The 27,178-nt window shown below is 39.7% G+C and overlaps 1 protein-coding gene and 1 pseudogene across 3 annotated transcripts in view; both read left to right on the forward strand.

Annotated features, from left to right (window-relative positions):
- NELL1 (neural EGFL like 1) overlaps nucleotides 1–27,178 on the forward strand; it is a 1,041,756-nt gene that overhangs the window by 695,830 nt on the left and 318,748 nt on the right. The gene's annotated exons all lie outside the window — the stretch shown is intronic.
- LOC113886586 lies at nucleotides 2,003–3,143 on the forward strand (annotated as a pseudogene).

A 27,178-nucleotide genomic window follows, 5' to 3' on the forward strand; every position in this document is an offset into this window, starting at 1 on the left:
TCTCACATCCATACATGACCACAGGAAAAACCATAGCCTTGACTAGACGGACCTTTGTTGGCAAAGTCATGTCTCTGCTTTTCAATATGCTCTCTAGGTTTGGTCATAACTTTCCTTCCAAGGAGTAAGCGTCTTTTAATTTCATGGCTGCAGTCACCATCTGCAGTGATTTTGGAGCCCCCCAAAATAAAGTCTGACACTGTTTCCACTGTTTCCCCATCTATGGGACCAGATGCCATGATCTTCATTTTCTGAATCTTGAGCTTTAAGCCAACTTTTTTCACTCTCCTCTTTCACTTTCATCAAGAGGCTTTTTAGTTCTTCTTCACTTTCTGCCGTAAGGGTGGTATCATCTGCATATCTGAGGTTATTGATATTTCTCCTGGCAATCTTGATTCCAGCTTGTGCTTCTTCCAGCCGAGCATTTCTCATGATGTACTCTTCATATAAGTTAAATAAGCAGGGTGACAGTATACAGCCTTGACGTACTCCTTTTCCTATTTGGAACCAGTCTGTTGTTCCATGTCCAGTTCTAACTGTTGCTTCCTGACCTGCATACAGGTTTCTCAAGAGGCAGATCGGATGGTCTGGTATTCCCATCTCTTTCAGAATTTTCCACAGTTTATTGTGATCCACACAGTCAAAGGCTTTGGCATAGTCAATAAAGCAGAAATAGATGTTTTTCTGGAACTCTCTTGCTTTTTCGATGATCCAGCAGATGTTGGCAATTTGATCTCTGGTTCCTCTAGAATGGCCAAAATCTCGAACACCAAATGCTGGCAATGATGTGAAACAACTGGTATTCTCATTGCTTGTGGGAATGCAAAATGGTACACTCATTTGAAAGACAGTTTAGCAGTTTCTGACAAAACTGATTATACTTTTACCATAGGATTCAGCAGTTCAGCTCCTTGTTATTCACCCAAATGAGCTGAAAACTTATGTCCAAAAAATTCACACATTTAGTTCCTCTTCACTTTCTGCCATAAGAGGGTGGTGTCATCTGCATATTTGAGGTTATTGATATTTCTCAATGGATGTTTATAGTAGCTTTGTCCTACTTGAGAACAGTTGGGAACAACCAAAATATGCTTCAGTAGATGAATAAACTGTGGTACATCTAGACAATGGCATTTTCAATGCAAAAAAATCCATTATAGAGCCATGAAAAAACATGGAGGAAACAATGCATTTTCCTTAGTCAAAGAAGCCAATCTGAAAAGGCTGCATACCATATGATTCTGATTATATGGCATTCTGGGAAGTGTAAAACCATGGAGACTGGAAAAAGATTGGCGGTTACCAGTGTTTGTGGAGAAGGAGAGATGAAGGAGCAATACAGAATTTTTAGGGCATTGAAATTGTGTATATATAAGCCTACAATGATGATACATGCCATACCTTTGTCTAAATTCAGAATGTACAACATGAAGAGTGAACCCTAACTTAAACAATGGATTTTAGGTGATAGCGATGTGTCAGTGTAGGTTCATCAGTTGTAACACATATGTAAGATCTTTTTTTTAAATTTTACTTATTTTTTAATCGAAGGATAATTGCTTTATGGAATTTTGTTCTGTCAAACCTCAACATGAATCAGCCATAGGTATAGGAAATCTTTGCATAGGAAATCTTCACATCGGAAATCTGTGTATCTGCCATTCAGTTTTTCTGAACACTTTTATAACCTAAAAGTGTTATAAAATATCAAGTCTATTTTTAAGTGTATCACACAGATACATTGGATGTGCCTAATGAATTATCCAACTCCAAGCTATATTTTCTACTCTATAACATGTCACATCTCCTTGTAACCAATACTCTCGCTTTCTCGCTGCAGTAAAATGTCTATCAAAAATAGAATACAAAGGAGAAAACTGTGACCTAAGCAAGAATTTTGGGTCTAGAATTCTACCAAAAGAATCCAATTCAAAGCAAGAGGAAAAACGCATGTTTTTACATAAATTAAACTAAATCTCCATTTAAAGATCACGGCACTAAGATGCTGATATCTGTCAGGCACTCTGTGAAGGCCATGTTCCCACCAGCTATTCTAGGCCATTCTTGGGAGATTTTCCTTGGCAATGAGACCTCACTGAGGAGCTTCTCTTTTAAACACAGCGCTCTCCCAGCAGCCATGTATGGCGGATGGCACTCCGTGACTATGATTCCTGGGCACGGCATCGGGCTTGAACTGCATGTCAAGAATGTGTTCGGACACGCATGTGTGCCGTGGACTTTGAGGAAGTGAAGATTACCTCCACCTCTAGTGACGATGTTTACAGTGCCATCGTGGCAATCCGTTGAAACCACACGGCCTTGAAGAGCAGCTTTGAAACTGACCACAGCCTGCCACCATCTCACAAATCCCGACACAGTGTGTTTCGCAGGATCTCTGTGCCAATGTCGTCCAGTTTGAGAGTCAGCCATGGGTGGAAACCAGACACAAGAACATAGACATCTTAGTTGTTCGGGACAACACAGAGGGTGAATACAGCAACCTGGAGGATGAGAGCATGAACAGAGTGGTAGAAAGCCTAAGGACTGTTACTAAGGCCAAGTGTTTGCGCCTTGCTGAATATGCTTTCCAGCTGGCTCATCGGATGGGGTGCAAGAAAGTGACAGCCACGTACAAGGCCAACATCATGAGACTGGGAGATTGTCTCTTCATCCAGTGCTGTAGGGAGGTGGCATCCCACTATCCCCAGCTCTCCTTTGAGGGCATGATTGTGGGTAACACCCCCATGCAGCTGGTATCCGGGCCCCAGCAGTTTGATGTCATGGTGATGCCCAGTCTCTACGGCAACATTGTCAATAATGTCTGCACAGGGTTGGTTGGGGGAGCAGGCCTTGTGCCTGCTGCCAGCTATGGGCAAATATATGCAGTGTCTGAAACAGCTGCGAGGCAGTCGGGCAAGACTATAGCCAGTAATGTGGCTAACTCTACTGCCACGCTGCTGGCACATTGCATTAGGCTGGATTACCTCAAGCTCCATTTCTATGCCACCTCCATTCGTACTGCAGTCTTGGCATCCATGGAGAACAAGGACATCCAAACTCCAGACATTGGAGGCCAGGGTACCACATTGGATGCCATTCAAAATATCATAGGATCACATCAGTGTTGCCAGTTAAATAGTTAGTGCCTTGGAGGCTGAACTGTCCTCCAAATTCCTTCCTGTCCCACACTTTACGTTTCCTTTGCCTTACCTTACTCTCCCCAGTCACAAAGCCCAGCCAGCTTGGCGGATGTGGACTCTTCAATAAACTAGTTTCTATTCTAGCTCAGAAGAGGTAGGGGGAGAGAATCAAGTCTGAGTGTTTGTTTGTTTGCTTGTTTTGTTTCTTTTTAATACCAGAAACATTGCTTGTTTAAATTAGCCATACCTATTGTGCTGTATATGTAGTGAGGAATTATCCTCTATTTTAATCTGCAATTCACACTTCTCTATGAGATGATACAGTGAATAGATCAGAGTTGTTCATAGAGTCCTGGACTTTTCCAGAATCTGGCACACTGATTTTCTCTTATCTGCTGCTGCTGCTGCTGCTGTCATGTCAGTCGTGTCTGACTCTGTGTGACCCCATAGACAACGGCCCACCAGGCTCCCATCCCTGGGATTCTCCAGGCAAGCATACTGGAATGGGTTGCCATTTCCTTCTCCAGTGCAGGAAAGTGAAAAGTGAAAGTGAAGTCGCTCAGTCGTGTCCGACTTCTTGCGACCCCATGGACTGTAGCCCACCAGGCTCCTCCATCCATGGGATTTCCCAGGCAAGAGTACTGGAGTTGGGTGCCATTGCCTTCTCCATTCTCTTATCTAGGTCATTAAAATTCTGCATACCAACCTGCAGAGGAGTCTGGCTTCTCTCTAGAGGTTGTTAATGAGTTAATTACTGCAATAAAAGTTGCCTATAAAATATATGTTGTCATTTTAATAATAAATAAGGTACTGTAAAGCTAGGCAGTGCAGAATGCCTCCACTCCCTCCTAGATTTCCCATCTTTTCTCCTCCTGGTCTTGTTTATGTGAGAAAAGGGAGTTTTTGCTGGTGTAATTTTTCACACATGGACATCTCTGAGCACCGCAGGTCTCCTGCAAAGGGGCCTCTTGAATTCCTTCTTTGAGCCTCCAAGCTCAAGAGTCTAGACATTAAATTCCCAGTTAACGGGCACTGGGACCACGACTCTCTACTATACAAACAGAACCACGTACTGTATTCTCCATGCACACTGCCTTACAGTCTTCCATGGTTTACTTCCTGTTAATCTCTCTTTCAAAGAATGTACATAAGAAAATGAAAAACACTGAGCTCATTTAAGTGTTCCCTGTCATCTTATTATATTTTTTTTATTTATAATAATTTTAAGGGCATATGGGAGAAACACAAAAATGATCATTTGATTAGTGCTGGGAAATATTTATTACTCAAGTGAGAAATAAAAGCAACAGTTATAAAAATTTACAGTAGTTTTATCAGCAGGAATAGATTGCTGTTAGAAGTGAGATTGAGAAAAACGGTAAATCCTTAATAATGTTTTGAAAACCTCTGTATCTCAGCTATAGCTCTTGGATCCTGTCATGGTTCATGGAGCACAAGTTAAAGACATTGGACTGAGAGCTGAAAAAGTCTTAGTTTCCAAGAGGCTCTGACTTATCATATTACCTTGATATCACCTATCCTTGTTATGTATAAAGTCAGGGCTCAAAATGTGGAAAATCAAACAGTAGTTTGAGAGGATTTAATCTGAGGAGGAAATGACTACCTTTAACCCTACCTAGAAGTCTTTGTTGAAGAACAAAGCAAGCAGGAATAAGTCAATTATAAAATAATCATGGTATTCCTTTATTGGACACTAGAAATATTATTGGCCCATGCTGCCACTCGTCCACATGGTACCTTCCTCTGCACAGATGTACACTTGAAATCAGAGGCATGGTTTGATGAGTGGAAAAGGGATGGATTTGGGGGTGAAGGCTCCCTGCCTCCAATGCTAAGTGAATCCATACTACCTTAACTCACTCTGTTCCCTGTTCTCTCACGGTTGTGAAAATTTATTCACAACCAGTCCAACTGCAGACAGTAACCCAGATATTGGATTTTATTTGACAATGGGAGTTTATGCTGATAGGTGCATTTGAACTGGAAGTTTGCTTTTCTGTTAAAGATGATTGTTTCCAAAATCTCCCCACCGTTTTGGACCAGACTGCTATTAGTATACCATAGTGGAATTTTCCCATTATCAATTTGAGATTTTCTTTCCACTGAGCTATGAACATCTTTAGGGCATGTACTATGTATTCTTTTTCCTGTCTTCTGTGTCCCCTAGTGTAATGACATATATATAAAATAAGTAATATATGTTTATTGGATCAACAAAAATGAATGATATGGTTGATACTACCTAATATTTCTTATACGTAAAGTGAAATAATAACTGTGCCCACTTCATAGACTTGTTGGGAAAATAGAGCAAGAAAATACACATAAAGCTGGCAGCACTCTGCCTGTCCAATGGAAAGTGCTTGATGTAGTTTACAAATTATTACATTCATTAATATCCATTATATAACAGTCTAAAAGCTACTTCAGAGGAAAACTGGGAAAATGATATTCATTCATTACTATCTTTGGAACTTACTGGACAAGTTGCTTTACTTATTATAATGGGTTTGTAACTGATTTTCATGGAGAAGGAAATGGCAACCCACTCCAGTATTCTTGCCTGGAAAATGCTATGGACAGAGGAGCCTGGTGGGCTATAGTCCTTGTGGTCACAAAAAGCTGGACACGACTTAGTGACTAAGCAGCAACAACAACTGACTTTCAACTAGAGTCGCAACCCATATCAGCTTATTTATCAAGACCCCTTGTCTCCTTTATTTCTTGAATCCAACCGTCTCTCTTCTTTCTCACTGACACCTCATTTCTCACTAGCTTTTCTCATCTTTGGGAACTTCCCAGTCTCTGTTCCTTCTCTGCTTTGTGTCTTGCTTATAGTTTAGCCCCCACAAATCTATTTTGACAGCGCACTCCACCTGAACTTTCTAAAAGGGAAATAGAATCATGTCACTTCCCTACTTAACACTTCACATTCAACCTGTTTCCTTTGACCTTGAGACAAAGTCAACTGAGCACAGCATGAAGGACCTTCCGTGATGTGATCTCTGCTTCCTTCTCCAGGCTCACCATTTCTACTCCCTCTCCCATCCCAGTAATAATACAGTGTAGCTGCTGCTGCTAAGTCTCTTCGGTCATGTCTGACTCTGTGCGACCCCATGGACTGTAGCCCACCAGGCTCCTCCATCCATGGGATTTTCCCGGCAAGAGAACTGGAGTGGGGTGCCATCACCTTCTCCAATACAGTGTAGCACAAGAGTGCAGAGCTCATTGTCAAAGAGCCGTGCAGCCTTTCTAGTTCAGGCCCTTGTATGTGGTCTTGGTTCTTCACCCCTTCGGGAGATGATCTACTTGCCATTGCGCTCATGCTCAGTTGTGTCCGACTCTTTGCGACCCCATGGACTGTAGTCCACCAGGCTCCTCTGTCCATGGGATTATCCTGGCAAGAATATTGGAATGGGTTGCCATTTCCTCCTCCATGGGATATTCCTGACCCAGGGATCAAACTGTGTCTCCTGCCTTGGCAGGTGGATTCCTCACCACTGAGCCATTTGGGAAGCCTGTCTCCTGGTATAATGTATAGGAAAGTAATGTTTTTTGAACACTTAATCTATGTTAGGTACTGTCCTAAATAGTTTGCATACATTAATTTATTTAATCCTCACATGAGCCAATTATATTGCCAAAGAACCTGAAGCTTAAAAGAGGTAACTAATCTGTTCGAGGTCAATCAGAATGTAAATAGTGGAACCAGAGTTAAAATCAAGCCAGTGATGCCAGCAGAGTCTAAACCACTATTACTAAATTGCTTCCCCCAATTTTAGGTGATCTAGATAGCCCAGGATGAAAAAAATGAAAATAACCAGATAATCAGGGTAATAGTACTTGAATCAAGCATCAGATATTGAATGAACATGGTCAATGAAGTAGTCAAAAAAATTTGTAGTAATAACGTATAACAATAGACAATATGTGGAAAAGAAATGATATGTTGTTGAAATGAGAGAATAACTAAAATAATGATAGGAAGTGGAAAAGAAATGTCGAATCTTGCCAAGAGGAGACTTTTGAAGAGATGTATCCAGTTTCTGGATCATTGTAGAGGTTGTAAGAAAGTGACAGTATTCCTGGGGCTCGGCTGGGAGTACGCAAAATGACTGTGGGAAGCTGATTACAGAGCTTGAAATTTTTGAATGGGAAAACTGGGTCCTTGAAGTTTCCCTGACAACTTGCATAAACTGGGGACTCAGTGTGGAGACGTCTTCACCTCAGAATGAATTTGCTTCTGCTGACATGGGAAGCTACATATATTGCATTTGTGATTGCTCCAAGAAATACAAGGGAAGAGAAAGGAGACATAGTGAAAGTGAAAAATAAAATGACTCAACCTCACAAAGCAACTGAAAAATTGAAATAGCTTGTTACAATTTTGTAAATGCTTGAAAACCAAATCAGCCTGGGTGAAAACAGCATCTACCAAGGAAGACACTAGTCTGGGCTCTAATCCGCTGAAGCATCTGTTTTGCTAGAGTTATTTAGTTTATGCCAGATAGATGTAAATGAATAAATGTTGCTGCAAAGGAGAAAGGAAACACTATATATGTTCAAATACAAGGTATTTCCCCCCCCTCTTTAATCCCTCAGAAGAAAGGGATTTTCTTAAATTCAAATGTTTATCATGTTCTTATATTACCAGGTATTCTATCAGTTCTTTCATTTTGAATGATAAAGTATTTGGAGGAGGGAAAAAAGTGGCGTTAGTTATGCCAGTTTGGGATTTTTATAGGAATTATCTGGAGAATAAATTTTAAAAAGAGGCAAAAAAAAAAAATCCTCAGCAAGAGATGAGTCATTATTCCTGGAAGCATGTTGTGATAGTTGAAAGTATTGAATGTCATTATATATGTGCCATTAAAAATCACTTAATAACAAATTACAGTTTTTTTGTCACCTTGTAGAGATCACAAATATTTACCTATCAGACAAATGGGGAAATAATCCTAATATTATGCAACTGGACTCTTGTCACTTTGCTTAAAATATCCAAAGAAAGCATCAAGTACAAATTCATAAAAGTGCTTTATCTCAGACAACTTAGATAGATGGGAAGATGATAGTTTTGGAAAACTTTAGAGAATTTGAAAAATGCCTCTGGGATGGGGAGAAACCTTGATGTCAAAATTCATGGGAAGAGATTCAATGAAATTATTTCAAGATGTCGTGGTAAAGGAAAAAGTGATATTTTTAAATTAATCTATTATTTAATATTACCTATTAAATAATGTATTTAATACAACTATGCATAACTAGATCCATAAATCAAATATTATGGGTAGATAATTGTCTATTTAAGATGTCCTGCAAAATTATTCAGCTTTGCCCAGAATATTCATTTTCCTTTTTTTTTTTTTAGATCTTATCATTTATAAAAAGAGACTGTTTCTCCTTATATTTGGGGTTGTCTCCTATTTAGGCAGACTTCCGTGGTAGCTCAGTTGGTAAAGAATCTGCTGGCAGTGCAGGAGACCCAGGTTCAATCCTTGGGTTGGGAAGATCCCGTGGAGAAGGAAGTGGCACCCCACTCCAGTATTCTTGCCTGGGAAACCCCATGGACAGAGGAGACTGGTGGGCTACAGTCCATGGGGTCACAAAGAATCGGACACGGCTTGGCAACTAAACTACCACCACCTAGTTAGGCATTTACATCATCTCCTAAATGGAACGTGGAAAATGGGAAAAAGGAAAGAAAATAGATATTGAAGTTATTGTGCAAAAATGTATAATAGCAAAGGAAGAAGTCAAAATTTCTAGATGTATAAGTAGTATTGTGGAAAGAAATACACATGAATTTCAAATGAAATTATACTAAACTCTTTAAGACTGTGGCCAGAGTACATGTAGGGTACTTCATCTAGTTTTGATTTTTCAAACTGATAAAAGATGTAATTTCTGTGAAAAACTATGGTGTCAAAAATCAACCATATGCCAGATACCAGAAAAATATGTTGGAAAGCCTGATTTATAAAGAATGTGTTTACTCTGGGGTAAGATACGTCTCAGGGATTGATCCTTTTCAAGGTATTCATGTTGTGATAGAATTAGGTTATTTGGGTGCCAATTTTATTCTTGCCACTGGCAAGATATACTTGTGTGCACAGTCGCTTCGTCTGTCTGTTCTTTTCCTTATTCACTTGTTCCTCGGTGGTGTTTGTCCTCCACTGAACACTTGCTTTGAGCTGGGAGCTTTGCAAACCCTGAGGGTGCAGCTTGCCAATCAGTGTCCTTTCTCTTTAGGATCTCGAGGGGCAGAGGGAATCAAGAGTCATCCAGGACTCATAGGCTTTCCTCATTTTGTCATATATTGCTTTATTGTGTTTTTAACAAACTGAAGAGTTGGCAGCACCGCATCGAGCAAGTCTATTGACACCCTTCTTCCAACAGCGTTTTCTTACTTCATGTCTCTGGATCATGTTTTTGGTAACATTTTTACAGTATTTCAGTGATCAACGATCTTTGATGTTATGATTGCAAAATGATTATGACTCACTGAATGCTCAGGTGATGGTTAGCATTTTTTTTAGCAATAAAGCATTCTTTAATCAAGATATATACCTTGTGTTTTTAGACATAATGCTATGGTGCACTTCGTAAACTACTGCATGGTGGAAACATAACTCTTGTATGCACTGGGAAACCAAAGCATCTGTGTGACTTGCCTCATGGAAAGTTTTGCTTTATTGTGGTGGTTTGGAAGCAGACTTCTGATATTTCTGAGGTATGCCTAGAGTGTGATGAATGTGGTCATAGAGATATATGCAAGGTGCTATGAGAGCACATAAGAGGGGAAATCAGACAGTTCCCTCTAGGGGAAATTGTGTTTCCAGAAGGGGAGAGAAGAGAGAGAGCAAAAAGAAGAAAGGCAAAGTAGGAGACAGAAGGGGAGGGCCCTATGAGAGCTACCATCACAAGCCACTTACCTGCCCATTACCTGATACTCACAGCTTTTACTCAACTCTCATCATTTCTTATTTTGCCTGTAATTATTGTTGAACTCATTTTACCTATACAACCTTGCCCTGATGATGTTTATCTATAAGGAGGGATTTTCAAGATTTAAGGACAGCACCTGATTTTTCTATGAAGTGGTTTTTTGGGGGGACAAACTCTTTACATTGATTAATGAGCCTGATTAGACACCTCATCGTAGTTGACTCTGTGATTGCCGAGATTTTTTATTTTTGTTAAGCTACTTTTCAGCCCAATTGCTGCTCTTCAAAGCCTTCCTGTTCTGTGTTCCCCTCTGCCAGTCTCTCTGAGAGCACGGTTCATCATTGTGTCCTTTCCAGCACCCTTCTTGTTCCCTTCATCTCTCTCCCATGCCTCCGTGATAGTGAACAGGATCTCTGGAAACACATCATTTTTTCTTCCTTGGTGATCAGCACCAGAGTGAACTCCCTGCTCTAATACCATCTTGATTCCTCCTTCTGGAAATAACCTTGGAATTCATTTGGCATTAATGTGTCATGCTCCTCCATCTTCTTTGATTCTATTGCCAATGGCATCATCTCCTCCCCTCTTGGCCCTGAAGCTGCCCATAGGCTTGTCTCTGCCTGAGATCAGTCATAACGTACCTCTTCTGTCTCACGGTAGCAGAGGCATGCTCATGGCTTGAAAAGTCACCACACTCCTCTGGTTCAGGTAAATAAACAAATTGCCACCACAGCATTCCGAATGAGAATTACCTTATCACCCTTCCACCTGATACTTTCATCTTCTTTTTCTGAGAAATCACTTTTCTACAAAAGAGACTGTCAAACTCTTGATCTTCTCCAGTGAGTCTATTCCCTGACCATTTAGAGCACTCCAGAAACGGGCAACTGAGGCTCTAGTGTTACTTGACCATGGTTATTGTTTTTATCCAGATTGACAGATCCTTTTTATAGACTCCAGCTGAATTTCATTGGAAAAGAGCTTAAAATGCACAGGAGGAGGAAAGTACTTCTCTCCCAGGATCCCCACTGAGCTGATACCAGTCTATGGGAAGTCATCTATTTAAACAGAAATAAACATGCCTTGGGATGCCAGCAGCCTATTTTCAGCTTTATTAAGCTATTTTCAGCTTTATTAAGAAATCTGTGTTTAATTTTTCCAAACATCTTCAGTTTTGTTCATTTAGCTTTTCTCTATGTGTGGATCAATTAGAACCCTTGATGAGAATGCAGACTTGGCATTCTGCTCCTTATAGAAACATAATGTGTTTCGAGAAGAGTGAAGAGTCTGGAAGACTTCCGAGGGCTTAGCCAGAAACTTGTTCCTAGCTGGCTTTTCGTGTGGAAAAGTATTCCTGGTTAGATGTTGCCTGTGAGATGGTCCTGGGAGGTTTCTCTGTTGGGTATTTGTTTCCATTTAAAAAGTTCCTCAGACCCATATAAATTGGTCACCTTTATAAATTATACACTGCTCTAGGCCAGGGTCAGGAGTGTGTGTGTGTGTGTGTGTGTGTGTGTGTGTGTGTGTGTGTGTGTGTATGTGTATGTATGAGAGACAGAGAGAGAGAGTAAATATTGAAAATTTTGTGGGCTATGTGGTCTTTGTTGCAACTATTTAATGCTGTCTTTTTAAAGCAGTGGGAGGGACTTCCCTGGTGGTCTAGCAGCTAAGACTTCAGGCTCCCAATGTAAGGGGCCCAGGTTCAATCCCTTGTCAGGGAACTAGATCCCATATGCCACAACTAAGGATTCTGCATGTCACAATTAAGACCTGATGCAACCAAATAGATAAATTTAAAGTAAAGCAATGGAGGCTACAGACAATAAATGTGGCTATGTTCTAGTAAGACTTTAATTATGGACACTATAAGTTAAACTTCATATACTTTCCACATGTCTTATAATACTGTTTTTCTTTTGAAATTTGTCAGCCATTAGCAAATGTAAAAGCCATTATTTGTCATTGTGCCATATTAGGTAAATCTATGGGCCTGGAGTAACAGGCAAATTTGCCTTGGAATACGGAATGAAGCAGGGCAAAGACTAATAGAGTTTTGCCAAGAAAATGCACTGGTCATAGCAAACACCCTCTTCCAACAACACAAGAGAAGACTCTACACATGGACATCACCAGATGGTCAACACCAAAATCAGATTGATTATATTCTTTGCAGCCAAAGATGGAGAAGCTCTATACAGTCAACAAAAACAAGACTAGGAGCTGACTGTGGCTCAGACCATGAACTCCTTATTACCAAATTCAGACTGAAATTGAGGAAATTAGGGAAAACCACTAGACCCTTCAGGTATGACCTAAATCAAATCCCTTATGATTATACAGAGAAAGTGAGAAATAGAGTTAAGGGCCTAGATCTGATAGATAGAGTGCCTGATGAACTATGGAATGAGGTTCATGACATTGTACAGGAGACAGGGATCAAGACCATTCCCATGGAAAAGAAATGCAAAAAAGCAAAATGGCTGTCTGGGGAGGCCTTACAAATACCTGTGAAAAGAAGAGAAGCAAAAAGCAAAGGAGAAAAGGAAAGATATAAGCATCTGAATGCAGAGTTCCAAAGAATAGCAAGAAGAGATAAGAAACCCTTCCTCAGTGATCAATGCAATGAAACAGAGGAAAACAACAGAATGGGAAAGACTAGAGATCTCTTCAAGAAGATTAGAGATACCAAGGGAACATTTCATGCAAAGATGGGCTTGGTAAAGGACAGAAATGGTATGGACCTAACACAAGCAGAAGATATTAAGAAGAGATGGCAAGAATACACAGAAGAACTGTACAAAAAAGATCTTCATGACCCAGATACTCACAATGATGTGATCACTGACCTAGAGCCAGACATCCTGGAATGTGAAGTCAAGTGGGCCTTAGAAGGCATCACTATGAACAAAGCTAGTGGAGGTGATGGAATTCCAGTTGAGCTATTCCATATCCTGAAAGATGATGCTGTGAAAGTACTGTACTCAATATGCCAGCAAATTTGGAAAACTCAGCAGTGGCCACAGGACTGGAAAAGGTCAGTTGTCATTCCAATCCCAAAGAAGGGCAATGCCAAAGAATGCTCAAAGTACTGTACAATTGCACTCATCTCACATGCTAGTAAAGTAATGCTCAAAATTCTCCAAGCCAGGCTTCAGCAATACATGAACCGTGAACTTCCTGATGTTCAAGCTGGTTTTAGAAAAGGCAGAGGAACCAGAGATCAAATTGCCAACATCTGCTGGATCATGGAAAAAGCAAGAGAGTTCCAGAAAAACATCTATTTCTGCTTTTTGACTATGCCAAAGCCTTTGACTGTGTGGATCACAATAAACTGTGGAAAATTCTGAAAGAGATGGGAATACCAGACCAACTGACCTGCCTCTTGAGAAAATTGTATGCAGGTCAGGAAGCAACAGTTAGAACTGGACATGGAACAACAGACTGGTTCCAACTAGGAAAAGGAGTAAGTCAAGGCTGTATATTGTCACCCTGCTTATTTAACTTATATGCAGAGTACATCATGAGAAAAACTGGACTGGAAGAAACACAAGCTGGAATCAAGATTGCTGGAAGAAATATCAATCACCTCAGATATGCAGATGACACCACCCTTATGGCAGAAAGTGAGGAGGAACTAAAAAGCCTCTCGATGAAAGTGAAAGTGGAGAGTGAAAAAGTTGGCTTAAAGCTCAACATTCAGAAAACGAAGATCATGGCATCCGATCCCATCACTTCATGGGAAATAGATGGGGAAACTGTGGAAACAGTGTCAGACTTTATTTTTTTGGGCTCCAAAATCACTGCAGATGGTGACTGCAGCCATGAAATTAAAAGACGCTTACTCCTTGGAAGGAAAGTTATGACCGATCTAGATAGTATATTGAAAAGCAGAGACATGACTTTGCCAACAAAGGTTCGTCTAGTCAAGGCTATGGTTTTTCCTGTGGTCATGTATGGATGTGAGAGTTGGACTGTGAAGAAAGCTGAGCGCCGAAGAATTGATGCTTTTGAAGTGTGGTGTTGGAGAAGACTCTTGAGAGTCCCTTGGACTGCAAGGAGATCCAACCAGTCCATTCTAAAGATCATCAGCCCTGGATGTTGTTTGGAAGGAATGATGCTGAAGCTGAAACTCCAGTACTTTGGCCACCTCATGCGAAGAGTTGACTCATTGGAAAGACTCTGATGCTGGGAGGGTTTGGGGGCAAGAGGAGAAGGGGACGACAGAGGATGAGATGGCTGGATGGCATCACTGACTCGACAGATGTGAGTCTGAGTGAACTCTGGGAGTTGGTGATGGACAGGAAGGCCTGGCGTGCTACGATTCATGGGTTCGCAAAGAGTCGGACACGACTGAGTGACTGAACTGAACTGACCTGATGGGCCATATTCTATGAATCCCCACTCTAGGCAAAGTGGCTGAAATAATGAACAGGCAGAAGCTCTGATGCCATAGGGCTTTCATTTGCCATAAGGGAAAATAGACAGTGAATGTCCAAACACACAAATTATGGAAATTATGTCAAGTTCTAAGGGAGGAGGAAAGAAAACAAAACTGGGGTATCATAACAGAGAGCAACTGGTGGCCCAAGGACTGGTGGATTGCCTGAGCTAATCAGGGAAGGCTTCTCTGAGGTGGCATCTGAGCTGATCTCTGAATGATACCTGGAGAAACATGTGAACATCTGGGGCAAGTGTCAGGAACAGGGAAGGGAAATCACTAAGTCAGGGAGAGCCTTGGGTTATTGAAAGAGCAAGGCAACTGGTCTCACTGGAGATGACATTGCAGAAGGGAAAGAGAAGGGCCAGATGAAGGGCTTTTGGATTCATTCAGGTTTCAGTTTTGGACCACGTATGTGTGTAGCTTATATGTATTCAGTCGTTCAGTCATGTCTGACTCTTTGTGGCCCTTTGGATGTAGCCTTCCAAGCTCCTCTGTCCATGACATTGTTTTAGGCAAGAATACTGGAGTAGGTTGCCATGTCCTCCTCCAGAGGATCTTCCCGACCCAGGGATCAAACCTACATCTCCTGTGTCTCCTGCATTGCAGGCAGATTCTTTACCTGCTGAGCTACTGGGGAAGCCCTTAAGTAGGTTTAAAGTTGGAGAGTGATAGGAAATGGTTTGGAATTTCGACAGGTCACTTTGACTGGTGGTAGGATGAGAAATTGTGGTGGGGGAATGAGAGTGGAGGCCAGGTGGTCAGGAAGTGTGGTTAGGAGGCTTGTCCAAGGTTGTCATTTTCATTTATATTCCTAACAGTATTCCTAATGTATGAATCTGGTGGAGGTTGAGGAGAGAGTGAGAAAAAGTGATAAAATATACAGCTCAGTTTGAATTGCCAGATGAAATTTGCATCAACTATCAAGAAATTAGGTCCATGTTATTTCTATCTCTGGAGAAGGATATTTCTATCTCAGCAATTTTCACAATGACAGCTATTTTGAAGGTACTCACTAGGTGTGGCATTATTTTATTTAATCCTCATAGCAGTTCTGTAAGGTCAGTGTCTTTATGTGCTCTCTAGATGAAGAAACTAAGATTGTAATAAATTCTGCAATGAGGCAATAGGTTTCAAAACTAGGTGTCAGAGGGAGCCTAGGACCCTTGCTTTTTCTGTTTAAGCATCTGACTTTTATGCATGTGATCTTTTCCTTTATGTTTATTATCTATTACTCTGCATCAAACAACCTAAGTGTTGTGGCTTAAAATAACAATGATATATTGGGTCTCGAGAATTGGGGGTGGGCTGGGCTCAGTGAGTGGTTCTTTTGCTCCTTGTGTTGTTGGCTTGGGTTTGTGTATGAGGCTTCGATCAGATGGTCACTCATCCAGGGCCTGGAACAATCAAGATAATCTCATCCTCATGGCTGCCAGTTGATGCTAGTTGGCTGAATTGTCTCTGTTCTCTTCCATGTGACATCTCAGCCATCATTAGGTTTGCCAGACTTTCTTACTGCATGATTGATGGGCTCCAAGATGGAATATTTCAGAAAGAAAAGCCAGCCCCAATAGTATAAGTGCTAATCAAGTTCTGCTTGTGTGATGCTTGGTGATGGCATTACCTCACAGTAAGTCATACAGCCAAATCCAAAATTAAAGTAAAAAGAGATTCTACATGGGAGATGGGTTCATTAGGATCCACCGATATAAATAACATTGTGATTCTACCTTCTGCCTTTGTACAGAAATACATTGGAGATTACTCATCTCAGGAGCTAAGGATAAGCTAAGGCACCAGATATGTTTTGATCCATGTGTTGACTAGTCATTTATTGTTCCTACTATGAGTAAAGCTAGGAACAGTGTGCTAGGAAACATGAATAAAGGAAAACTGTTTCTTTCTTCAGGGTGATTAGAGTATAGAAGAAAAACAAAAGTATCATGCTGTAAAGATGAGTACCTAAAAAACACATATGTGTTTTTATGGAGGAATATATACCTTAAGACATATTTCAAACTGATCTTATTGGAGGCCTGGATAATTTTCAGAAAGATGTTCTTTTTTCAAAAGATGTTCTTGTTATAAAAATATACCTTTCTCCTTTGGATGAGATTTTTTTATATCATGGAAGAAATTGAAGCATTTATTCTTCCAAAAAATGAGGGCATTGTGAAAGCCAATTTTTGTCAAAGATGAACTAATGTCTAGGTCAATTCACTATTTTAAGAATAAGAATTTCATCTGATACCATGACCTCCAGCTTTGTTTGATCTCAGAAACCTTCTAGAAGTCAGTTTCCTATAAAACAGCAATACAAAAAAGCCATTGGCATGAAAAGGTCTAATCTACTTATCACGTGTATGACAGATCTCTCTCTGAGCAATAGAAACTTTTATATATAGTAGATACTCATTTAATGTAAATATCTAAGCTGGCATCTGCTATTCATTGTCATGGTATAAGTGTTTGGCATTCTAATGAGATTTAAAAACAAATAAAGCTACAATAGCATTTAACGTATGCTTGCTATACTTTCAGTTCAGTTCAGTCGCTCAGTCATGTCTGACTGTTTGTGATCCCATGAATCACAGCACGCCAGGCCTCCCTGTCCATCACCAGCTCCTGGAGTTCACTCAAACTCATGTCCGTAGAGTCAGTGATGCCATCCAGCCATCTCATCCTCTGTCGTCCCCTTCTCCTCCTGCCCTCAATCCCTCCCAGCATCAGAGTCTTTTCCAATGAGTCAACTCTTCGCATGAGGTGGCCAACTCACATACTGGAGTTTCAGCTTCAGCATCAGTCCTTCCAAAGAACACCCAGGGCTGGTCTCCTTTGCCTTCTCCGAGGATGGACTTTAGGCACTGTCAAAACGTCTTCTGTGTACTGTTTCCTCTTGCCTTTGTGCATGTCTGTGATGAAGGTACTATAATCATCTTCATTTTCTAGATAAAGTTTTAGGTAAAAGAATTAACCAACTTGTCGAAGAGACAGGCCTTGAGCCTTGGACCTTTTGATTACCAAACCCATTCTTTTTATCCCTACATAATGCAGAAGTAGCAGGATTTTCTATCAGGAACAACATGAAATGCCCTTTTAGGAGACTTGAGTTCTAGACTCGTGGGCTGATCTAACTAGCTATGTGATCTTGGACAAATCAACTTCTCTTACCTGAAAAAATAAAATTTAGCTCTCTTCTCTAAAGCACTTACATTTGCAGCCCATATTTTTATGCTAATTAGAGCCTACATGTTCTTCACAGCTTACATTGTATTTTCTGCACTCCTCATCTCCAGTATCATGCATTTTTTTTTTTACTTAGCATTTTCATCTTATAATATTCTATGAAAGTGAAGTGAAAGTGAAGTCGCTCAGTCGTGTCCAACTCTTTGCAACCCCATAGACTATAGACTACCATAGACTGTAGTCTACAGGCTTCTCCATCCACGGGATTTTCCAGGCAAGAGTACTGGAGTGGGTTGCCATTTCCTCCTCCAGGGGATCTTTCCAACCCAGGAATCGAACCCAGGTCCCCGGCATTGCAGGCAGACGCTTTACCCTCTGAACCACCAGGGAAGCCCATAAGTCTAATATTCTATATCCTCTGCTTAATTACTCTCCATCACTGATGGTCTGTCTCTTGTGTTCAAGGATACAGACTCCAGTGAGAATAGGGATATTTGTTTTGCTTAAAAGTGTATCTCAAATGCTTCCAAAACTTCCCAGGAAGCCCCCAGTAATTTATGCCATCTTTTATTTTAAGGGATATGTAGATAGAAGATAGGAAGAGGCATTCCAGGATGAAGAAAATGGCATAACAAAGGACAATAAAGCAATGGGTACCTTGGTGTTTAAAGCATTTCATTTGAGGAAGTGATGTGGGAAGAAAATGGGCCGGTGTGCGGGCGGCGCAAAGAAGAAGGTCTTTCGTGCCACGCAAGGGAGTCCAGATTTTTTGTGTTGGGTAACAGAAAACCACTTTGATCATCAAGGTTTACGAAGTCACCAAAATTCCCAGGGTGCAATCAGTGGTTCTAAGAGACAAACCTTGAGGCTTAATTGTATTTGGAAGTAACATTTAACTTTCTTCTCTGAGTGTATGGCCAGTCTTTCCTTGGGAATGACAGGAGGCATCAAAGAAATAAGAAATGATGTTTCACTCTGAGCTCAGTGTGAAAAATGTGTGGATGCAGATGTGTTATTCCTTATTTATGGTAATTGAATTTGAAATTTAATTTAGCAGTAAAAATCTGCTATTTAAAGGTTTGTTACACTGTAAGAGACTTAGAACCACATAGATTCTAGGGGTACTTAGAGAATCATTTGATGCCTGTTGGGTGACAAGCGTAAATGAAATCAAATTAATCATAATTGCCATTCTAGCAAGTAAAATGCAGCAATATGTTTATCAAAAGGACGTTTCCAAGAGATATGAAAAGAATATGATAAATCGCAGAGCTAAAGTGTCATGCACAAAGCCATGTGGTAAACAGAAGCTACCAAACTGCACCACTGCATAGTCTAGGTAATACAGATTTTGGGTATTTGTTACATTTCTCTTAAAGCTTTCATTAACATCATTTTAAGGAAATAGCTGCATGTTTTTCTCTTCTGAGCATTTGCAGTAATCTTACCCTTTCACATACTTTTAGACATTTCAGTTTCCAAATTTTCATAATCATAACTAACACTGCAACGAATACCTTAGTGCACATTTTTTTTCCCATGTTGATTGTTTTCCTATAAGGCTATACTCACAGTGGAATTACTGGGTCAAAGGATATGAATTATTTTTGCATCAGTTCTGTCTGTTAATTTGGCTAGTGAAAATTGGTACTTGTTAATTTTTTTTCAAATTGCTAATGAGACAGAAATTTGTTGATTAGCCTGTTGTTTCCTTTTCTCTGAAATGCCTGCCCATGTCCTTGCACCTTTTATCAGTTGGAGCCTACTGTTTTTCATTTGGCTATGCCACTCAGAATGCTGTGCCTACGAAGGCCAAGTCTTTGGGTCAAGCCAAATTGTCAATATAACTGAAACAATTAATCAACACATTGGAGCAGTTGGTCAATCTCCTGATGTGATGGGTCATTTCATCCATACAAGTGGATCAATTTAGTGAAACATCTGGTAGAATAAAGGTGTACCCAATAAAGCATGTTAGGAAGTAGAGCTGAAAATTAAAGTGTAAACTGCATCAGCTAGGTCATGATTTGCTCATATGAGTTCACATGCATCTCCTTTCTGATTCTTTCCAAAGTATAACAACGGTGATGACGGAAAGTTCAGGAAACATCTGTTTCTCCATGTACACTAGGAGCCTCTGTACTAATTGCAGTATGTCAATGTTTTTATCTTCTCTTGAGTTGGATGTTCTGAAAGTAATCTTCCCCTTGAAATTAATAACCTTGGTTCTCTCCTTTCAGTGACCCTTTGCCAGATGAAACTCTCATTGACTTCATTTAATAAATGAGAAAGCTTGTCCCCTCATTTATCACAGACTGTACTCGGCAATTAGATTCATGCCAGGACCAGAAATAAGGAGATTATAGGAAAGTAACTGAAATTATGAATCTGAGGTTATTATACTTGAGGTGAAAAAAGGGATTTTTTTTTCCATCTGATTCTGTGGAAGTTTTTATTTTTGTTAGCAGTTGTATCTTTCAACTTTGCTATCATGACCTTTAGGTATAATAACAGGGACAATAGAAGTCAAGGTCATCAGGCACAAAAGAGGTCTGAGTTCTTTGAGTCTTATTTTATACCATGAATGGAAAATAGAATCTTCAACTATAGGTTTGGCCCATGAAGAATTTCAGCAGATAACTGTTCTCATTTATTTCCTTTTCAGTTATGTGATTTACTTACGTATTTCTTTGGGATTTTGCTCTAAAAATGAACACTCTGAGTGCATTATTACTGCATTATTGCTCTGCCTGAACAGTCTTTGGTGACCCTGCATCAGCGGATGCTGTTTTTTTCTGGTCAGTATCATGTCTGTGAACATTAATGGCTTTTTGGCTAATTAAAATGTAAAAGGTGTTAGTATCCATGAAGTTTTAATTGATGTATACCTGATATGCTATGGATGGAAATATTCCATTTAATCCATTTTCAGCTTGCACCTAATATGTACAATCATGTGTATATGTGTGTGTTTATAAGGCAAAAGCAAACTGAGATAACAGGAAAAACAATTAAATGGAAAATTCCTTTTTCCTATTAAAAAATATTTTATACCTGTTCCCAATCACTCACACATACATATTTACAGACATATGAAAAGACCAATGGCTCACAATGAATAGGGAACTGTTTTGAACTTGGGCAGCCATGATTCCTTCCTAGGCAGTCTATTCTGAACATCCATTTATAGTAATGGGGCAGAAATCTCACCACATCCCTAAAAAGCCAGAAACACTGGTTCCATGATCTGCTACGTCTCCCTACCTTTAACTCTAAGCTAAAAGCCAAAACCTTTTTGTGTTTTTTTCAAAAGAGAAGTCCATCTGAATCACTGCTGTAAACTAGCACAGTTCAACAGCCTGGTCAGCACAAATGGTCAAGTTGAACCCAAGATCAATATGTAATTTTTCAGTGACAAAAGCAACTAAAGCTAGTATTCAGAATTAATTAATTCAAAATTAATTCAGAATTAATTTTTTAAGTTATTATACAGGTATGATTCTCTATTCTTATTTCAACTCAGAAGGATTCAGGGCTATTGATCATGAATAGGAACCAGTCTGAACAAAACGTTTGTGTGAATGCAAATGCTTAGCATTGCTGAACACATGTAGGAAAGAGCATGAACTGTGGATAATCAGGGAGCTCTAGGTTAGAACCTTGGCTTTGTCATTACCACTGAGGGACTGTGAACAAGTTATTCAACTGCTCAGAGTTTCAGTGTCTTCATCCGTAAAATGGGGATAAAACGGTAAATACCTCTTGAGATTGTTGTAAAGCTTAAAGGAGATTTTGCGTATAAAGGAAGCCATAGTGTGTCATGGTATGGAGTTTCAAACATAACAATATTGATGGATGTAGCATGCATGTTGTGTTAAAGGAAGCCAGCCTGACTCGAAAATTGAGGTTCTGGGCTAAGACACCAAAAAAGAAAAGCTGCTAAGAATGAGGGCGAATTAAACCTCCCTCAACTCTCCCTCTGAGGAGGTCATCCAGGGGAAACGTGGCCTGTAAGACCCTGCATTTCTTTATTAGACTTTGAGGAACTATGTCTAAGAGTATATACGTATGGAAATGTGATGGAGCAAGCATCAACTAGCTCTATAAGCAGTGATCGTTACGTGTCTTATTCTCTTACCAGAACATATGATTCCATTTTCAAAAGCATTGTCTTCTAGGAAGAACAAAACATCAAGAGATTTTTTTTTTAAATTTCATTTCTCTAAAATTCCATTTTACATTTCTCTCTCTCTTCCCAGACATTCAACCAGTTCTTCAACTTTCAAGTTTATCTAGCAGTGGGAAACCACTTTCTTACGACATTATCTTTTGATAACATCATAAACCTCTGACATTATTTCTAATTATACACACAGTAAATGGATTCATTTCCTTTTTGAACCGCTGAGCTGCTGCTTATCAAACATGTTTCTTTTGATCATCCCGTTAGGTTGATATCATGTTATAGGATTTCATCAAAAGGAAAAGAATTGTGGAGCGATGAGGCTCTAAAATGCCTTGACGAAAGCGAAGTTCCCAGCTAGAGTTAATCTTCAGGCATACCTGAGGAGCCTTAATTTTTCAGAAAATTTGCTATGAGCCACATACCATGTTAAACACTTCAGTTCACTCAGTCTGTCCAACTCTTTGCGACCTCATGGACTGCAGCACGCCAGGCCTCCCTGTCCATCACCAACTCCCAGAGTTTATTCAAACTCATGTCCATTGAGCTGGTGATGCCATCCAACCATCTCATCCTCTGTCGTCCCCTCTCCTCCTGCCTTCAATCTTTCCCAGCATCAGGGTCTTTTCAAATGAGTCAGTTCTTCGCATCAGGTGGCCAAAGTATTGGAGTTTGAGCTTCAGCATCAGTCCTTCCAATGAATATTCAGGACTGATTTCCTTTAGGATGGACTGGTTGGATCTTCTTGCAATCCTTAGCATATATATATACTTTTATTTCGGTTTTAGCTCCCTCCTTTGGAGAACTGTAATTATCATAATTATCTTTATTTTATTAATCCAGAAATATAGGGTAACATTTTCAAAGTCAACAAACAGCTCGTATATCCTCTCTTTGATTAGAACTCAAACTCCAAACCTCCCTTCTTCACCCTATAATGTCCCTTAAAGACTAAGGAATTCCTTAAATATATATTTTCTGAATGTCACATTTGTTTTTTATTTCTTACAATGACTTTTTAAATATTTGATCTTCCTTCTCTTCATTACTCCCACTTATCCTCAGTGACAAAAGAACTGATTTAAGAGCAAATATTTTGTCATCAAGTGTTCCTCTTTAACTCTTCCTAATTGGATTAGTGGATGGAAACTTTTAGAAAATGTAGGTTACTTCTAATCTTTCATGACAAAGAGCCAATGCCTTTTCATCCCAGTCATTATTTGAATGTTTATGATCTTAATGATGCAGCTTTATATTAGATAGAATGGCGCAGTGGTAAAGAATCAGTCTGCCAAATGCAGGAGACACAGGAGACATGGGTTCTATCCAAGATCCCGTGGACTAGGAAATGGCAACCCACTCCAGTATTCTTGCCTGGGAGATCCCATGGACAGAGGAGGCTGGCGGGCTACCTTCCATGGGGTTGCAAAGAGTCAGATGCGACTGAGCATGCACGCACAAGGATGTGTGAGGGATAGGAGCTATAATTTCTTAATCTCAGTAGAGGCATTTCTCCTTAATGTCTGAATTATATAAGAGGCTGTGATGAGTGCATTATATTCATTTTTTAAACTTTACAAAACTGTTTGAGAAAACTAAGATTAGATCTAATACATGAAAAAAAATGAGATTCAGAGGAACTATTTACTTGTTCAAGTTGCATTAAACTAATAAGTACTGGAGCTGATATCTGAAACCAGGTTTCTCTGGCCTTAAGTATGTGTACTTTTTTTACACTTATTGTAATAATACTAGTGTTCATTCTTACTGTGAATTAGTTATCCAGACAGGCTAATAATTACAATAATACCTTGACATTTAGTATTGTGTCAAGAATAATAGAAATTTCACTCAGCAAAAAGTCACCGAGTGGCTACTATGTGTCAGGCATTATTGTGGGCAATGTATCTAAAGCTAAGCAAAACCAAATATTAAGCAAAAAAATAAATGGTGCCTGCCCTCTTGGGATTTTATCATTTAATGGGAAGACATAGATCAATTTAAAGAATGAATTAATAACAGTTGTGATACATACTGTGAAGTCATATAAGAATGTGTGACTGTAAATTGACCTAGTTTCTGGGTCAGCAAAGGCCACTAGATTCTGAGGAAGTAATCACTGGTTGAATTAGGAAGAAGGTATAGGAATTAGTTGATGTTCCTTCCTTTTTTTTTTTTTTTTTTTCATCCCATAGGGTTGATGTCATATTATAGAAATTTAACATAAGATTGTGGTTTGGAGGGGTGGTGGCCACGCAGGCAGTAATGCTAGAGCCTGTGTGCAAGTTCAGAGGCAGGAAGGACTGAGAATTTGGAGTGGAAGGGGAAGATGCTCATGAGGTAGTCAGCTTTCGATCCTGCAGAGCACTAAGTGCATTTTAGGCCTTTTCATCTGTATCCGATGGGTGCTGAGACTCCATCCAAAGATTTAATGTATGTACAGTCTGTCATTCAAGTTGGCTAAGCTTTCCTTTCCACCTTCAGTGCATGGACTGTAGACGCCAGGCAAGTAACCCATGTAGTGCGGTTTATGAGCTGAAAATTAATCTGTGTGTTTCAGTAAGGAAATCTGTAGCTGCACGGATTTCTCACATAGTGTTTAATGACTGAAGCGGCTTATTGATGCTATCAAGAAACTGATACATTTGTAAAAAGAAATGCATTATCCATGCTATAAAATTAAATGTTGCATTGCAGAGCAATAGACTAAATATCTCCTTAGTCAATTTTTTGTAAACTAAATGTTATAAAATTATACTGGAGCACAGAGGCAGCAGATATTCATGGGGAATGCATTTCTTTAAGAAATTTATTTTGTTAGCTTGTATTGATAGTCAGGTTTTAATTACCTTTTTACAAAAGTGTGCATTTTTCATGCCTGGGACAAGATGTACATTCTTTTCCCCATGTTGTTCTCTATATTTATGTGTGTCTCTCTGGGGCTTTCAGGGCATATGCATTTTAGGAACTGTTTTTTGTGGCATGCTGGAATAAAATCAAGAATATATTCCTTATGTTTTTCTACACAAATATTAATAACATGTCCCCATATAGCCAGAATTCTGTTTTAAAAATCTCTAAAATAAATATCTACATTAACTTCCAGAGTAAGAATTGGAGTTATCCCCAAAGCAACATACCCTGCGTGACTGGGTAGTCCTGAAATTTTGCATAAAAGAAGTTGAATACCTTCTCTTGATCCCTTGGGAAATAAAGCATTTGCTGAGCACCTCCTCTGTAACAGGTGCTTTACATACTTACTGACTTGCTTAATCCTCACAAACTAAGATACAGGAAGATTAAGTAACTTGTTCTGTCCACACAGCTACTAAGGGTTAGTGCTTGGATTAAACCATGCCGCTGATTGGAGAGCCCACATACTTAGCTTCCACCTGGCAGTGTGCTATTCAAATGAGGGATGCCTATTATAGAAAGGATATTTTCTTTTGTGTTAGTTTGTTTCTGACCCTCTTTCTTTTTGGAATGATGATTTTGTGGAGCTTGATGTTAACACATATCCCTTCAAATATACTTACTCTCCCAGAAGAATAATTAAATGATAACACTGATGATGATGAAAATAATAGATGCTACCATTAATCAACCCCTAATTATAAGCCAGACACTGGGCTTGTAGTTTGCAAGTTCTCATTTCCTTTTCAATTCTATGAAAATTCCATTTTCACAAATTAGGACCTGGAAGCTTAGAAGATGGAAGTAAACTATTTTTGGAATGGCACCAGCGAAATTGTATATCATGTCTGAGCAAGATGCAAGCCCATGATCTTCACTCAATACACAGAATTCTCTCAACTATATACACTTTTGCATGCAGTACAAGCATGGGTACCTATAAAAGCTATGGATGGGTAAGGGGAATATTTTATAGTTTATCAAAATGTGGGTCTGTTGTTGCAATTTTTTAAAACCCAAGTATCACTGCATTTAATTAAGCCATCTCCTCTCTATCACCTCCATCTCAGGGGAGATGGAGATCAGAGAGTGCCCTTTCTCCATATAAATAGCTCTTTGTACTTGGGGTATGGCTTCCTCTTCTCCATGATGAATGAGCTCGAAGTTGTTCATTCTCCTACACTCATGTGTTTTTCCAGTGAGGTTATCTGATAGTTTTCAGTACCCTGCTAGGTTTTTCAGTTTCCTTTTTAAAATTCAAATTCTTTAAATCTTTCCTGGTACTGGAATCTGAGAATCTGTCTGCCTGTCTCTGAGCACTGACCACAGGATGGGCCCAGTGTCAGCTGTCATTCAGGATTCATGGACGTGAATGAGGCATAAGTCCTTCTTCTAAGAAGCATCAACTTCAGTGAAAGAGGAAAATCAAAGAGTAAATGTAACATCATCTTGTATGAGGAAGATGACCTTGGATCCCCTCCAATAAAAGTCCTGTTTATTGGCTTTAACTTTTTGACTTAAAAATTTCCAAGTAACTCCAAAGACTATTAATGTGACATGCTTCTCAATTATGCTGATACACTGAATTGAGTCTTTTACATTTGAGAATCAACTCATTAGGCACTCTGGAAACAGACAGTTGTTCAATCACTCATTCAACAAACGTTGTTGGGGCATCTCTGATCGTGGCTGAGAATTCACTGTCTGGATTCTTCTTTCCGAGGTTCCCACTGTCACTTACCAACTTTGCAACCTTGAGCAGCTTCCATAATTTCACCAACCTTAGTCTCCATCTATGAAATGTGGCTAGTGATAGCATTGATGCCATAGAGTTGTGGTGAGATCATGTAAATAAAACACTCAAGGACCTTGTCTGAGGCACAGTAAGACTTCAGTAAAGGTGAGCAGTTGCTATCAACAGCAGCATCTTCCAGGCACTTCACAGGATGCTGAAATAAAATGATGAGCAAACTAAGACGCTTTACATCCATGGCAAAGATACAGAGAGAAAGGTCTCTGCTCTCTTGAAGCTAAAGTTTGAGGAAATGAAAGAAGACTCGGCATAACAGGAGCACAGAAAGGAGAGGAAGTGATAGTGGATGAGACTGGAGAGGAGGATTGGGAACATTTTAACTGTAAAAGTGAGCCTTAATCCTTCAAGCAGCAGGAGCCATGAGAGGGGTTAAGAAAGGGAGGTGACATTTTGATTTTATATGTGGAAGGACTGCTGCCTGATGGATGGCTGGCTCAGAAGAAAAGTTCAGTAGATGCAGCACGGGGGCTCTTAACCAGTATGTGAAATTGCCTCAGATGTAAACACTTGCCTACTGTGCAAATATGAGAGGTGTA

The sequence above is a fragment of the Bos indicus x Bos taurus genome, chromosome 29, assembly GCF_003369695.1.
Source record: "Bos indicus x Bos taurus breed Angus x Brahman F1 hybrid chromosome 29, Bos_hybrid_MaternalHap_v2.0, whole genome shotgun sequence".
In the NCBI taxonomy this organism is placed as follows: domain Eukaryota; kingdom Metazoa; phylum Chordata; class Mammalia; order Artiodactyla; family Bovidae; genus Bos; species Bos indicus x Bos taurus.